The sequence below is a fragment of the Tuber melanosporum genome, assembly GCF_000151645.1.
Source record: "Tuber melanosporum whole genome shotgun sequence assembly, scaffold_63, strain Mel28".
Classification (NCBI taxonomy): Eukaryota; Fungi; Ascomycota; class Pezizomycetes; order Pezizales; family Tuberaceae; genus Tuber; species Tuber melanosporum.
The window spans coordinates 407,678-420,881 of NW_003299110.1; positions in this window are offsets into that span (position 1 = coordinate 407,678).

Consider the following 13,204-nt stretch of genomic DNA (forward strand, 5'->3'; position numbering starts at 1 on the left):
TACTATAACACTTACCATTTATAATGCAACATCGGCTACGCAAGCTGAAGCCTTTTACGGTACCATTCCAGCCAATCCAAGATCTTCTTTAAGTATCAGGATAATAAATTTGATCGAATCGAGACATAGAGAAGCTGCAAGCAAGCTTGTTTTCGGCATGGTTAAAATTATCCGGCACTACTACCATCCACTCACATGGTGGGGTATTTGCGAAGCTTTTTTACCCCACGTGCAACAGGCGTGGTTGGAAATTGTAGGTTGGTCACTCGTCAATGCTATCTTGCTAAAATCCCGCTACCAGAGCCAATCCTGTCCTGACTGATTTGAACTCCCACCCCCCGTGGCCCACATGAGGGGGGGGGGTAATTCAAAGCACCAAGGGTGCTTATTCTCGTACCAAATTCCCGGAGTTGGACGATTCTGTCTCCTTGTTCTTGCAATATAAATGTATCATGATTTGGATAACTCTTGTCAGCCGGCCCGGCGTGAGGAGACAAGAGGAGTAGACTCAAAAAATCTGCTAAACAAGAAGAGAATGAAAAAAAAATCGATGGCGGAGCCAATCTGATATTACTGGGGCATCAAGAACAAACAGAAGGACAAGCTGAGACTCTCCAAAACCTACAGAAATTTACATTCCCACCTCATTAATGACTTTAGTCTACCCCTCTTTCTACCTCTCTTAACATTGAGTTCATCCCAACCGATAATAATCATTCAACCCACAACATTCAGACCGTAATAGCAGCACATTATATCAATTTTCGAGCAATTGTTCAAAGGAGGCCTCACATTCTTCCCGTCATCCCAATGACGGCATGAAATCAAAGTCCCAACACAATTTCAGGTTGAAAGTGGCTCCCAAGTCAACGGCGGATCCGGTAGACGTTCAACAAGCTATTAGCCAAGAAATAGATTTAGTTGAGGTTAAGGTTAGTCTAAATAGACATATGGGCAGCACGGTCACATTTCTGCTCCTCACAGCCAAGATGGGTCTCAAAAGAAAAACAAGAGCCCCGGATCGGGTACAGTACAGTACCTTCCAAGGTCTTTGAATAGAAGTGAAAGATTGAGGCGATACCGTCCTCGTTTTATTTACTAGAGCTCCACGTCGTAGATTTGCAGAAGCATTGAGGTCGCCGTGAGCGTGGAACATGATATACTCAATTCCAGTAAAATAGAGATTAGATGAATGACCTTCAAAAGAAACCAACGTCCGCTAGCTAGTGCACCGGTAGTGGGTCTTTTCTGAAGTTAAGAAATACCCCGTCTCGACGGAAAGCCAGTAAGCCCATGAACCTCGGTCAGAGCTGGAAGAATACCCTAACTTCTGCCCTTCTTAAACTTATGCGCCGATATTGGCAACTTGCCCCGTTGCTTTTCCCGTAGGGTACCCCAAGACCTGGATGCCTCGGATTGAGGCTCAACAAACCACTGCTGGATCATACTCATAGGGCTTAACCCTCACACCCAGTCAGTGTTGCCAAGACATATCATCCCCTCTCGGTTTTTCCTCCATCAAACTTCTCCCTGACATCTACCATTCACCTTCTTCCATTTTCATCCATAACACTTCCCTCGACCCCCAATTCCACCACATGGCGTTCTACTAACGTATGTCTCCCATCTACCCCGTGCGTCCTTCATCCCTTCCCCCCCTGTCATGAGGAAATTTTATCACATTTGTTTCGGAGAAATTTCATGATCCATTAACAAACATGCACTACCATCTGATCTGTCCTTTATTTCGTCCATATAGCTATTTCCCACAGAATACGGAGGCCAATTTGCTGACTTGGCTCCCCAGTCAATAAAATAGACCCCATCAGCGTACTCACCAGAAAAATTGAATTGTAAGTCCGTCATCCTCTCTCCTTCATTACCCCCCGCTGTTTCATGATGAACCAAAAAAAATACAGTTCTGCTTCTGAACTTTATTGAGGAGAACTTAAAATTACCAAAACTTTTCTGAACACGCCTTCTGCCCATCTTATCACATCTACCACCTGCTTTCTTGTCATTGAACATAACTTACATAAGATGTCGCAGGCTCTCGGTAAATACACCTTTTCCCCCTTGCAGCCAATCGATACCCTATGCTATGATGACAACAGTCAATCCATTCAACTAGTTATCCAGCCCGCCCTCTTCCCCCCCTGTTTTCCCTTATCTAGCTTGACTCATCCTCCTGCTGCGGCTGCGACGGGGGTCCCACTCAAGGCAGATCGGGATGAGGAGGACGGCCGGTGAGAGGATATGCAGGGGTGGGATCCAAGAGGGCTCATGTCAATACCGAAGCGGATGGGTCTTTCAGTTATTGGGAGGCTCGGATGTGATGGTGGCGATGGGGTTTGGGGGGGAGTAAACTGGCTTTTCTGAGAATATTTGGGGTGTTGAATTGGTTTCTAAACATTACCCGGTGGAATGCGCGCTAATATCGATATTTCAGGTCCCTCAAGATTCTATCGAACTCACAACCGAATCGGAGTTGGCTACCCCGGAGGGCAGTCATCGCCAGACCAATAACGAGCCCATGTACGAGTAAAGCAAGACAATTAATAATCATATACGATACAAAAACGGCAGCTTCACATAATTTTCTTTCTGTGCTGTGCATGACCTGGAAACCATCGTATACCCATATAACGTGGAATGTAGCCATTGAAATTATTATCTCCATCATGAAATATCACCCTTTGAAGCTTCTCATGAAATGTTTGACGCTTTTGATCGATCGTAGACTGAGGATCTTTCCAAATCCTCACAAGTACTTGTTTGACCCCGTATGCTACCACTTACTTCCCACTATATGAAATTATCATACATCGCACACCGGTAGCTTGTTACTTCGGAGACATCCACCCAAAGCCCGGCAATCACTACGCTATGTAAATGTCCAACTTCAACTCGGCCGCGCGAGTAGAAAAGACCAATAATTACCACAGACACCATATCCCTTCATGCAAAAAACCGCACCTTTCCCCGCTGGATAATCCAACGTTTCACTAACAACCCCAGAACCCACTCACAAGATGCCATGCCGGAACTCGAATATACCTTCACCAGAAGCCACCGTAAAAGCACATTCCCGCCTCACCTCTACACACAAACTTTAGTACTAATCATCTTCGAAATCTCCACTTCCAAAAAAAAAAATAGGTGACAAGGGAAGGTAGATTAACTTGGTAATCTTAGCTTCAACCCGCACAATCCTCGCGAATTTTTGACCGAGGTTGGGCTTAACTTCTGAGCCGAAGTTCTCCACTACTGGTAATCGAGATTGCATCCGGTTGGTAAACGCTCCCATGCTGATGTTTTAGATCTCCCATCGCCCGATGGGTTAGTATCCCGGGCGGGAAGGCCGCCAGGAGAATCAAGTTGTTGGTTATTAATGCCGCACAATGATTACGGGAGAGAGGGTAGCGGTCAGCGGCTGGGTTGATTGACTGGTCGTGCTTTGGCATAGTATGAGTTTTGGAAAGTTGGGAGCTTTTTTCACATGTAAGAGTAGCATACGCAAGAAGCTCTGGGTTCAATATATTCATTATCCTGGTATAGTATCACACCACCGAACCGGTATACGACCGGGAGGGTCGAAAACCCTGGTGAGCAGCCTGAAGGTCCATTTCTGGGCGTTGTGATATTTCTCCGGACATGGGGCTGAGGTCTAGGTGCTGTGAAAAGCCTAAGTATTACGATAGATAGGTATGGTAGTCGACTGTAAGGTATCCCCACAGCCTTAGGAGTACATTCACTACTCAAAAGCCTCGGTGAAACAGGGTTTCTCCTTGCCTTCCCAACGGCCGTACTCGAGTACCGGTACAGGCCACCAATTGCTGGTAATACCGGGTAGGTGCGTCGGAGCAATATATTGGATCAAGCACCAATTGCGCAATACCCCCCCCCCTAATAGTAGCACGGTAATCCGGCAAAGTGGAGCTTCGTTTCACAAAGGCTTTTGTCTGACTGTACAGTACCTCCACGCACGCAGCACGTTTGGAGCATCCGGTCCTGATACGTTGTTCCCATGGTTGTGTATTCCGCTCAATCAGTTGAGAAAAGAGGATATAGGGCTCCCAATACCAAGTTCCGGGCATTGTAGAAATCCCATGTATGATAGATCTATCAACACCATATCTTGCGCCATCCTCTCAAGGACAATGAAAGCATCCAAAGCTAGGACTACCGTGCAGGGATATCATCACTTTCCGGATGCGGTCACGCTCGGCAATGGCGCTCGCTCGCCAATATACCGGTAGTGGGTCTTGTATCTTTCGACTCGAACGGCAGACCCAAGAGTAGAATGATGCTGATGCCGGTGTTGTTGCGAGAAAGCAGCAGGGCGCCAGCCATGGTGTTTTGTCCGACGGGGAAGGAGGTCTATCCCAGCACGCTTATGAAGCTCCAAGTTGAGTGGACGGGAAGGATCGTGAGGTCTCCGCGTGTCTGTATTGTTGAACAAACATTCTGACCTTCCTAAATAAGAAGGCGAAAAGTGGGGTAAAGAAAATTGCGTCGCGGGGCTTGGACACCACCTCTTACTCGTACAAGTATCTGTATGCTCGATCACAGTACAGTACCAGCTATCATACTTGTATTATATATCCTGGACGCCCGTGTCATCGTCCTCAGCAAGTAACACTTTTACTAGTTACTGTACTGTACCGGTACTGCGAGTAGAGAGCTTCGCAGTTGCGTATATTTCAGGACGCGCTCGTTGTGAAAAGCACGCCGACATATCATGAGAACTACAGCAGTGACCCAAAGCACCCCATCTCGGGAGATGACAGGGGTGGCAAGAAATTTTCAAAGTTTCAGCAGTCCAAGAGATAGTGTCCGACACCTAAAACCAACCTCTCGTTCCCCTAGTTTTACTTGGTAAAAATCTGTCCCTTGGCATAAGTCTGTATGTATGTTCGCCTACCAAGAGACGCACTCCTTCCTGTCCTCAACCAATACTGACTCAATAAAAGATTAGTGTCCATACAATTGAGAAGGAACCGATTCTGAGTGGTTCTATATAGTTTGTTTCTCAAAAACCCTTATCGTCGTTGTAGAGTGTTCATTGTGATTTTCACTCTGCGGAGGGCTGGTCTGAGGCGCCTGGCACCATAAAGCCATAAGGCCTCACAAGATCAAAACTCTTCGTCCTGCATTTAAGAACCGCACCGGATTCTGCTCGTTACCACAACCATCTTTGATCCTAACTCCCTCCAACTTCAGCCTATATCCTTCCAAGGGCCAACCAAGAATATTGAAAGCAAGCAGAGAGAACCCCCACTTCTTCAGGTGTCCAATTCCGCACAGGTCTGTCCTTTTTCATAAGTATTCGTGCACGGGCACCAAAGGTTCGCCATTGCTAAGCTACCGGTAACTGAACAGGGTTACGAACAATCGTCAACCCGGGGTGCAATTAGCTCATCTAAGCTCTGAGCCGGAGGAAACCCGGGCGCAGATCATGCCAATGCCTACCAGCGGGATTCACGATTCGGCCCCAGCCCGCGAGGGCTGGTTGATAGTAGAAATACTGTGCAACTTGTTGGTTTAAAAAGCAAAAATATGCCCCTCTTGACTCTAGCCATATGCTTACCATGTATCCCCCAACCCCGGGTTTCCGAGGATATAGGCTCGAGTGGCTACTTGATATCGTCGTGTTCGGGACACGCCAGCAAAACAATTTCGAGAGACCCCGGGCCCCGGGCCCCCCTCAACCCGAACACTCATCCTGTATGGGTGTGAGCGCCAGCATTGGTAACCAAAATTGCGGCAACACTTATGATAGTTACGATATCCACACCTGGAGTACTGGCACCTACCGCCCGACGCAAAGGTCCCCGGTCGAGCAACCGGGGGAGACTGCCGGAGGTCCACGTCCTGCGAGGCCACGCGATTCTACCAGCTAACTCGGCTCGTTTTGCTCCCAATTGAACGACGTTTGTGAACACGATCACTATTGCATGACACCAATATCCAAGCAAAAGGCCCAAGTTTTGGCAGTGTTCAATAGTAGTTATGCCTACAAACATCACTCAATTACGAGTAGGTGAGAGGACGTGCGGGTTCCATGCCCCGTGGGATGCGTTGTGTTATTCGTTTCGGTCGGTCTAACTATCCGGAGGCCAGATACCATCGCCAACAGCCGCCGAGGAAACATTTTCTTTGAGATTTTCGCAGAATTCTTCGATCTGGTCACTCGCTTCTTTGCTTTGCTCGGTTTTTCTTTAGTTTTGTGGATTTTACTTTGTTTTATGTCCCATGATATTCCACGACGTCTCGCTCCTTTCATCATCGCAATTCCCCTTCTACCCCCGACTTTTTCCAGAAAAACCCCCCAAAAAAATACCCGCCGTTTTGCACAGAGTAGTATCACTTCGTTTTCCTTTTTTTCCTTTTTGCCCCATCTATAGTGCCATCAGTTTACTACCGCTACCACCAATTTACATCATGACGGTTGCTGTTTTACAATTAGACCCCAGTGCGAAACCTACTCATACCGCGCCGCTTAGGTTGCAGGAACAATACTTTTCCATATGATACCTCCCAGAGCCACCTGATACGGTATTCCCCAAGCCTCCGGACACACTGCACAGGAGAACTTTAGGTAAGAGAATTAAATTCATATTGGTGATTGCGCCACAGTTTCCCTAACTTAACCTGATTTCATTCCCCGACAGCCAACTAGTGAAAGCTATCGATGTATGATACGTCGTAGGATACTCCTCCCAGCCTTAGGCCCCTTAAAGCAATCATACTCCATCACTCGCCCCTCCCGGAGTCCAACAAAGGAAACCCCCTTCCCACACCCTTCCCCCATCGTAAAAGATGCCTAATAGAAGGGACCCACCCCGCCGGCTCCGCGCCCAGTGGTCGTAGGCAAGTCGGGCTCTAGCTCGGAAATAGGGATGTGAAAAACTTTCTTCCGCCGTTGTCTAGGTAGCACTATAGTAGAACCACTACTCCACGTTACTTTCACCCATGGGGGGAGGGTACTTTATTTCTCCCTGTCGGTAAATAGCCGGACAGATAGTAATCCAGGGCCTTCTACCCGCAATTCAGATGGCGGACCGCTTGTTGATCGACCTCACCCGCTAAGCACATCAGCCCCCCATAAGTGCCGGTGGAGCTCAAAATTACTGGCCGACGTCACTCAACTGAAACGAAACAAACCAGCTATCTCCATACCGGTACCTTCTGCCATCCAAAACAAGGCTGCTGTTGCGAGCCTCTCCTAACCTCCCCTGAAGTCTGCCCGCTCCGATCAGAAATATTGCGCCACTTATATCTCCCACTACCCCATTAGCAGGGATGTAACCAGGCCCGGACTATTTACTTGATCAAAAACAAGGGCTCTTCCTATCAGTATCAGGAGTGCCTGAAATCCCAGCGTAACTCGAACAATCGAACCTTGTGCTAGGACGCCGGGATTGCGCCTCTCCTAGTACAAGCACAACCGGGCGCCTTTCTTTTTTTTATATACACAAGGAATGTGTTAGAAATCATAGCTGTACCGTTGCCATAGTCTCAAGCGAGACTCTGTCACCACTTACATCACCTTCTTGTTCATGAGCTTATCCTCCTGGATACCATACTCTCCTCTCTTTTCACTCTCTCCTTTTTCTTCTAGTTAGGATCATTGTCGTCTACAATACAATTTCATCTCCTCTTTCTCTCTTCTAACAGAATGGTCGAAAAACACAAGCTTTCTTCTGCCAGGACACTTACATCCCCCGAAAAGGCGTTGCAAGATCACCACTCTAGAGTCCTAGTCTAAGTCATGTACGTATGGCCATACGGTGCAAACCGTGCAATGGTTTGGTCCAGGAGACCCCTAGCGCGGCACCCGGCCAGGCTAACCCACTTGAAAGGGCTTGGAGTTGTGTTGTCAACCACTCGCGCCGAATTCTCGATATTCCCATCCTTTTTTTGTTTTATTTTGTGGAGATGAGGTGGAGGAGCCGGGTTGGGATTCTTCTGAGGCAGACTGAGTGGTGTTTGCTATCGGCGGAGCCTAACCTTGAGCCTGGCCTAGCTCAGTTCATGGAAGGGATGTGCCCGGGCTGCTCGAACCTGGTAATTATATTCAAATATCTCCACACTAACAGGCTGCTATTGAATAGGGTTATGCTCCTTTCTCCTTTCCCAGGGTTGGCAGAACATACAGTGGTGTTAAACATTTTAAAGAATTTCTTGTTCCACCGACACAACACAAAACCCCTGGTGAGTCCCACTTTCACTAAAAACAAATTCAGAAAGTATAGTGCAAAGTGACACAAACCGGGTCCTCAAAACAGGCCAAATGCGATTTTGAACTAGTCACTCAAAAGAAATAAAAGAAATAAAAAAAAACCACTGAGAGAAAGCGATCTGCAAGGAGAAGAGGCCAGTGGTTTTTTTATTAAAATTAAGAAGCTTATGGGAAAGTAGTTCCAGTTTGAAAAGTGAAAATTTTGGTGAGAGTGAAACAAGTGATAGATTCTACTTAGTAGCAGGATAAAATATAATGTAGAAAAAGGAGATTACTAAGACATAATAATATTGAAAAAGAAATAGAGTAAGGATTGTAATAGACATAATAATTAATAATGAATTTCAACTTCAGCAAACCTTCAACAATAATATGCCTCCTCCAAACGATAAGCAAAAGCGCTTGCGTGCTGCTGGCTTCCAAGGGGGCCATTCCAAAAAGCTATGCAATCTTTCCAATCTCCAATTCACTCTTCCAATATCCCTCATGACAAATCTGGATCCGAAGACCAGCAGGTCAATTCTGATCCAGCTACCACAAAGTCAGTTATGCCAAAAATATCAAACAAACCTGCCACCCCATCCAAAATAAATTCCAATAATGCTGGAAGTAGTAGCAATACTAGTAGTGGTAATGGACTCTCAAGAAGCAGATTGTGGCGCAGAGCAGAGCAAGAGAGAGAGCAGTTAAAACAGCAGGAGGAGCTAGATATAAACGGGAATGATAATAATTGGAAGGATCTGGTAAGAAAAGTTGAAGAGAAATGGCCAATGGTCAGCAAAGAAATGAGAGCTACTGTTTTACAAAAAGGTATAACTCAATATTATAAATTAAAAATCTAAAATAGGTATAAAGATAAACTAAGAGCTAATAATATATAAAGGAATTACAGATATATGTAGAGTTCTGTATTGGAAAAAGCGAAGCTCCTCCAATAATCACGATCTTGACCGTTACTTTCAAGTATTCCAGTTCATGAACTCACAATTGAAGTATCCAGATCTTCCTCGGAAGAGTACATCACTAAATACTGCTATTAGCTGGAGAAGAAGCAAGCATACAGCAGAAAATATCATTCGGTAGGAAAAGAGTTAGATTAAGACTAGAACCATTGTTGCTAGTGTGAGGGGCAAACATGCAAAGTCACAAAGTATGCTAAATGATGAAAGCACATTAATTGCAGTATATGAGTACATAGAAGGTGCTGGTGAGAGTAAGTATTTCTATATTGTACTTTTAACTTGCTAATGCTAAGTATATAGGTACTAATTGATAATAATTTAGATATTTCAGGATACGGACTTGCAAAGACAGTCACAGAGTATTGGGCAACTCGTACAAGTCACCAAAATGCAGAACTTCGGGTATCTTGTATTTATCAAGCCTTGATTGACAAGCATACAAAGGGACGAATGAGTGTAACTGTGTAACCAGTATAGGTACTCAGTTATTGGTTTTGTTTTATGTTTTGTTTTAAGTATCACTTTGATACTTGGTTTGTTTTAAATATTGTTTAATGCTTGGTTTTGTTTTATGTTTTGTTTTAAGTATCGCTTTGATACTTGGTTTGTTTTAAGTATCATTTAATACTTGGTTTTGTTTTATATTTTGTTTTAAGTATCTCTTTGATACTTAGTATGTTTTATGTTTTGTTTTAAGTATCGCTTTGATACTTAAATTAGTTTTACCAAAGTGTGTCAATTAATGCCTTTGATTAGTTTCATTCATGTTAGACATGAACAGATTTGTGTATTTAAAGACCGCCTGATTCCACTATGGAAAAGGCAGACTTCGACAGACAGTATTTCAATATACTTGGTTAAACGGTTACTTCTTTGTTCCTCAGTATACCTTCAAAATCTCCTTTAGTTCTCAGCTCTCACCTTCTCTCTGGTGGAGCACGCCCCCTACCAACTATCGTATCTTTACCGATAACGTGACTAGTACCTTGCAAACACGTCACAAACTGCATCAAGTAGAATTCGCTGGTTGAAAAAGTTAGGTTTTGAGTAGAAGGAGGTTAGAAAAGGTATCTATATTGATGGACATGAGAAGTCAGAGGTGGTTTTTTATCAGCAGCACTGCTTTCTTCCAAGGTGGAAGGAGCTGGAACCAAGAATGCCAAAATGGTCCTCTGCAGGAATTTTGAATCAAACTCTCTTACCAGCTGGAAAGAGACTTCTAATTCCATGTACACATGATGCATGCACATTCCACTCAAATGATGAAGTGTATCATCGTTGGGTCCATAAGAATAAGCATCTCATCAGAAAGAAATCAAAGGGACAAGGTCTCATGGCGTCTAATTTTATTCTTTCCTGCCATAGGTGTCACGAATATGGCTTGGCAAGGAAAAGGTTTTCACGTGATACATGGTTATGAGTTACAGGTATGTTATTATTTCACATATACAACTCATTCGAGTCATATGATTTGTTATATGTGGAATTAGTAATGCTTTCGCACATGGCTCAAATATGAGTCATAGGACATGCGCCTGACAAGCATGCCATGCTTGTCTGTACCTTGCGGGTATGCCTTGCGCATATGATTTATGTTTCACACATGACCTCGTTATGAGGTCATAGGTTTTACTCATATGACTCAGTCAAGTCATATGATTTGTTTATTGTGTTTTGATTGGTTTATGAGTTTTTGCAGATGACCTCACTATGAGGTCATGGGTTTTGAGCATGTGACCATTTTGGTCACATGACTAGTTTGTTATGATTTGGTTTCACACATGTGACCACTTTGGGTCACATGACTATGGGCGGAAAGAACACTATATAAGCAGGCCGATGCGGCCGAGGAGGATAGGTTCTTCACACTTTGTTCTAAGTACTTTTCCTACTTATTACTTTAACGAATATAAAACCCCTTACAATCTTTATCTTTATTGCAATGTTATCATTATGCCAAGGAAAGTTCATCATAAAGAAGAGTTAGAGAAAGCTTATGATAGGAGTTCTCAATAGAAGACAGAGGTGTTGTACTATCAGTAACATTGGCATAGGCCTAGTGCTATCGTAAGACGAAGAAAGAAAAAGAAGAAGAAGAGAAGTATCATTTCCCTACACCAAGAACTAACTATCCAACGAGGGATTGTTACAATAGGCTTAAAATACTATCCACAATTCCACTTCCTTCAATACTCACAACTAGAAATATGGAGCCAATCCCTAGCCTTCAGATCAATCCAGGACAAGCTACAGAATACATTAAAGTTGGCAATGGATCTTGATGGAAAGGCGATAATCTAGTTAATCATATTCTCAATATTGCAATCCCTATATTTAAAGCGACATTGTCACGAATGTGGCTTAGTGAAAAAAGGGTTTTCACGTGACACATAGTTATGAGTCACAGGTATGTTATTGTTTCACACATATGACTCATTAGGGTCATATGATTCGTTATGTGTGGGATTTGTAATGCTTTCGCACATGGCTCAAGTATGAGTCATGGGACGTGCGCCTGACAAGTACGCCTTGCGAGTAGGCCTTGCGGGTAAGCCTTGCGCATATGATTTATGTTTTGCACATGACCTCATTATGAGGTCATGGGTTTTGTGCATATGACTCAGTCGAGTCATATGACTTGTTTATTGTGTTATGATTGGTTTATGAGTTTTGTACATGACCTCGCTATAAGGTCATGGGTTTTGAGCATGTGATCACTTTGGTCACATGACTAGTTTGTTATGATTTGGTTTCGCACATGTGACCACTTTAGGTCACATGACTACAGGCGGGAAGAATACTATATAAGGAGGCCGATGCGGCCAAGGAAGATAGGTTCTTCACGCTTTGTTCTAAGTACTTTTCCTACTAATTACTTTAACGAATATAAAACACCTTTACGATCTTTATCTTTATTGCAACGTTATCATTACCCCAAGAAGTGCTCGTCACGAAGACAAGTTAGAGAAAGCTTACGATAGGCGTTTCCGATAGAAGACAAAGGTCTTGTACTATCGGTAACGTAGGCAGAGGCCTAGAGCTATCGTAAGACAAAGAAAGAAGGAGACAGAAAAGATCAGTATTGTTCCCCGTCGCCAAGAACTAACTATCTAAAAGGGGATCGCTACATTACAAAGCGCCACCTAGTGCGACACCAAACGATACAAGAGGGCATCCTTCAACCCAGACAGGGAAGGAGATATTGACATCGACGATCAAAATCTTAATATAGGAGGATTCAGCGACGCCCTAGATCACGTCTCAGCAGAACTCTCGAGAGCAGCAAGCCCAGTAATCCCAGAGAAAGGATCACCAGTTGATAGCTCTCCTGCTGGAACTCCACGACCTAAGAGAATGTCGGGATCCGCAGTACCTGGGCCACCGGCCACAGACGCTCCGGCACCAGGAACCAGCATACTTGGAATGACTGAAAATCAGTTTCAGGCATTTCTCGCAGCCACACGAAATACAGGGCAAGGAAATGTCCAACGACCAAAAGCAAAAGAGCCCGACACATACGAAGGAGCTGAAGATAAGCTACGAATATTCTTAGCACAATGCGAAGGATATTTTGCTGTTAAAGGGTATGGAGATCAACATGATGAGATTAAGATTCCATATGTGGAATCTCTGCTCAGAGGACTCGCGGGGCAATGGATCATGCCTTTCCAAGATAGAAGGAAGCAGAGGGAATGGGTCACATACGAAGAGTTCAAAGCGACACTCTTCGAACAGTTTGGAGATCCCAACACCAAAGAAACAGCAAGACGAAAGCTAGAAAAACTCCAGCAAGGAAAACAAACATTTTCAGCATACTGGAACGAATGCCGACTATTGGAATACAAGGTCGAGTTTGATGATGCTACTCTCTACATCATCCTCCTGAGAAACTGCAGCGAGAGACTCCAAGAGGCATGGGGAATCTCTGACCTGCGCTATACGACAGCTAAATGATTTGCAAGATGGGCAATAGATAAAGAAAGCAAATTGAACATGG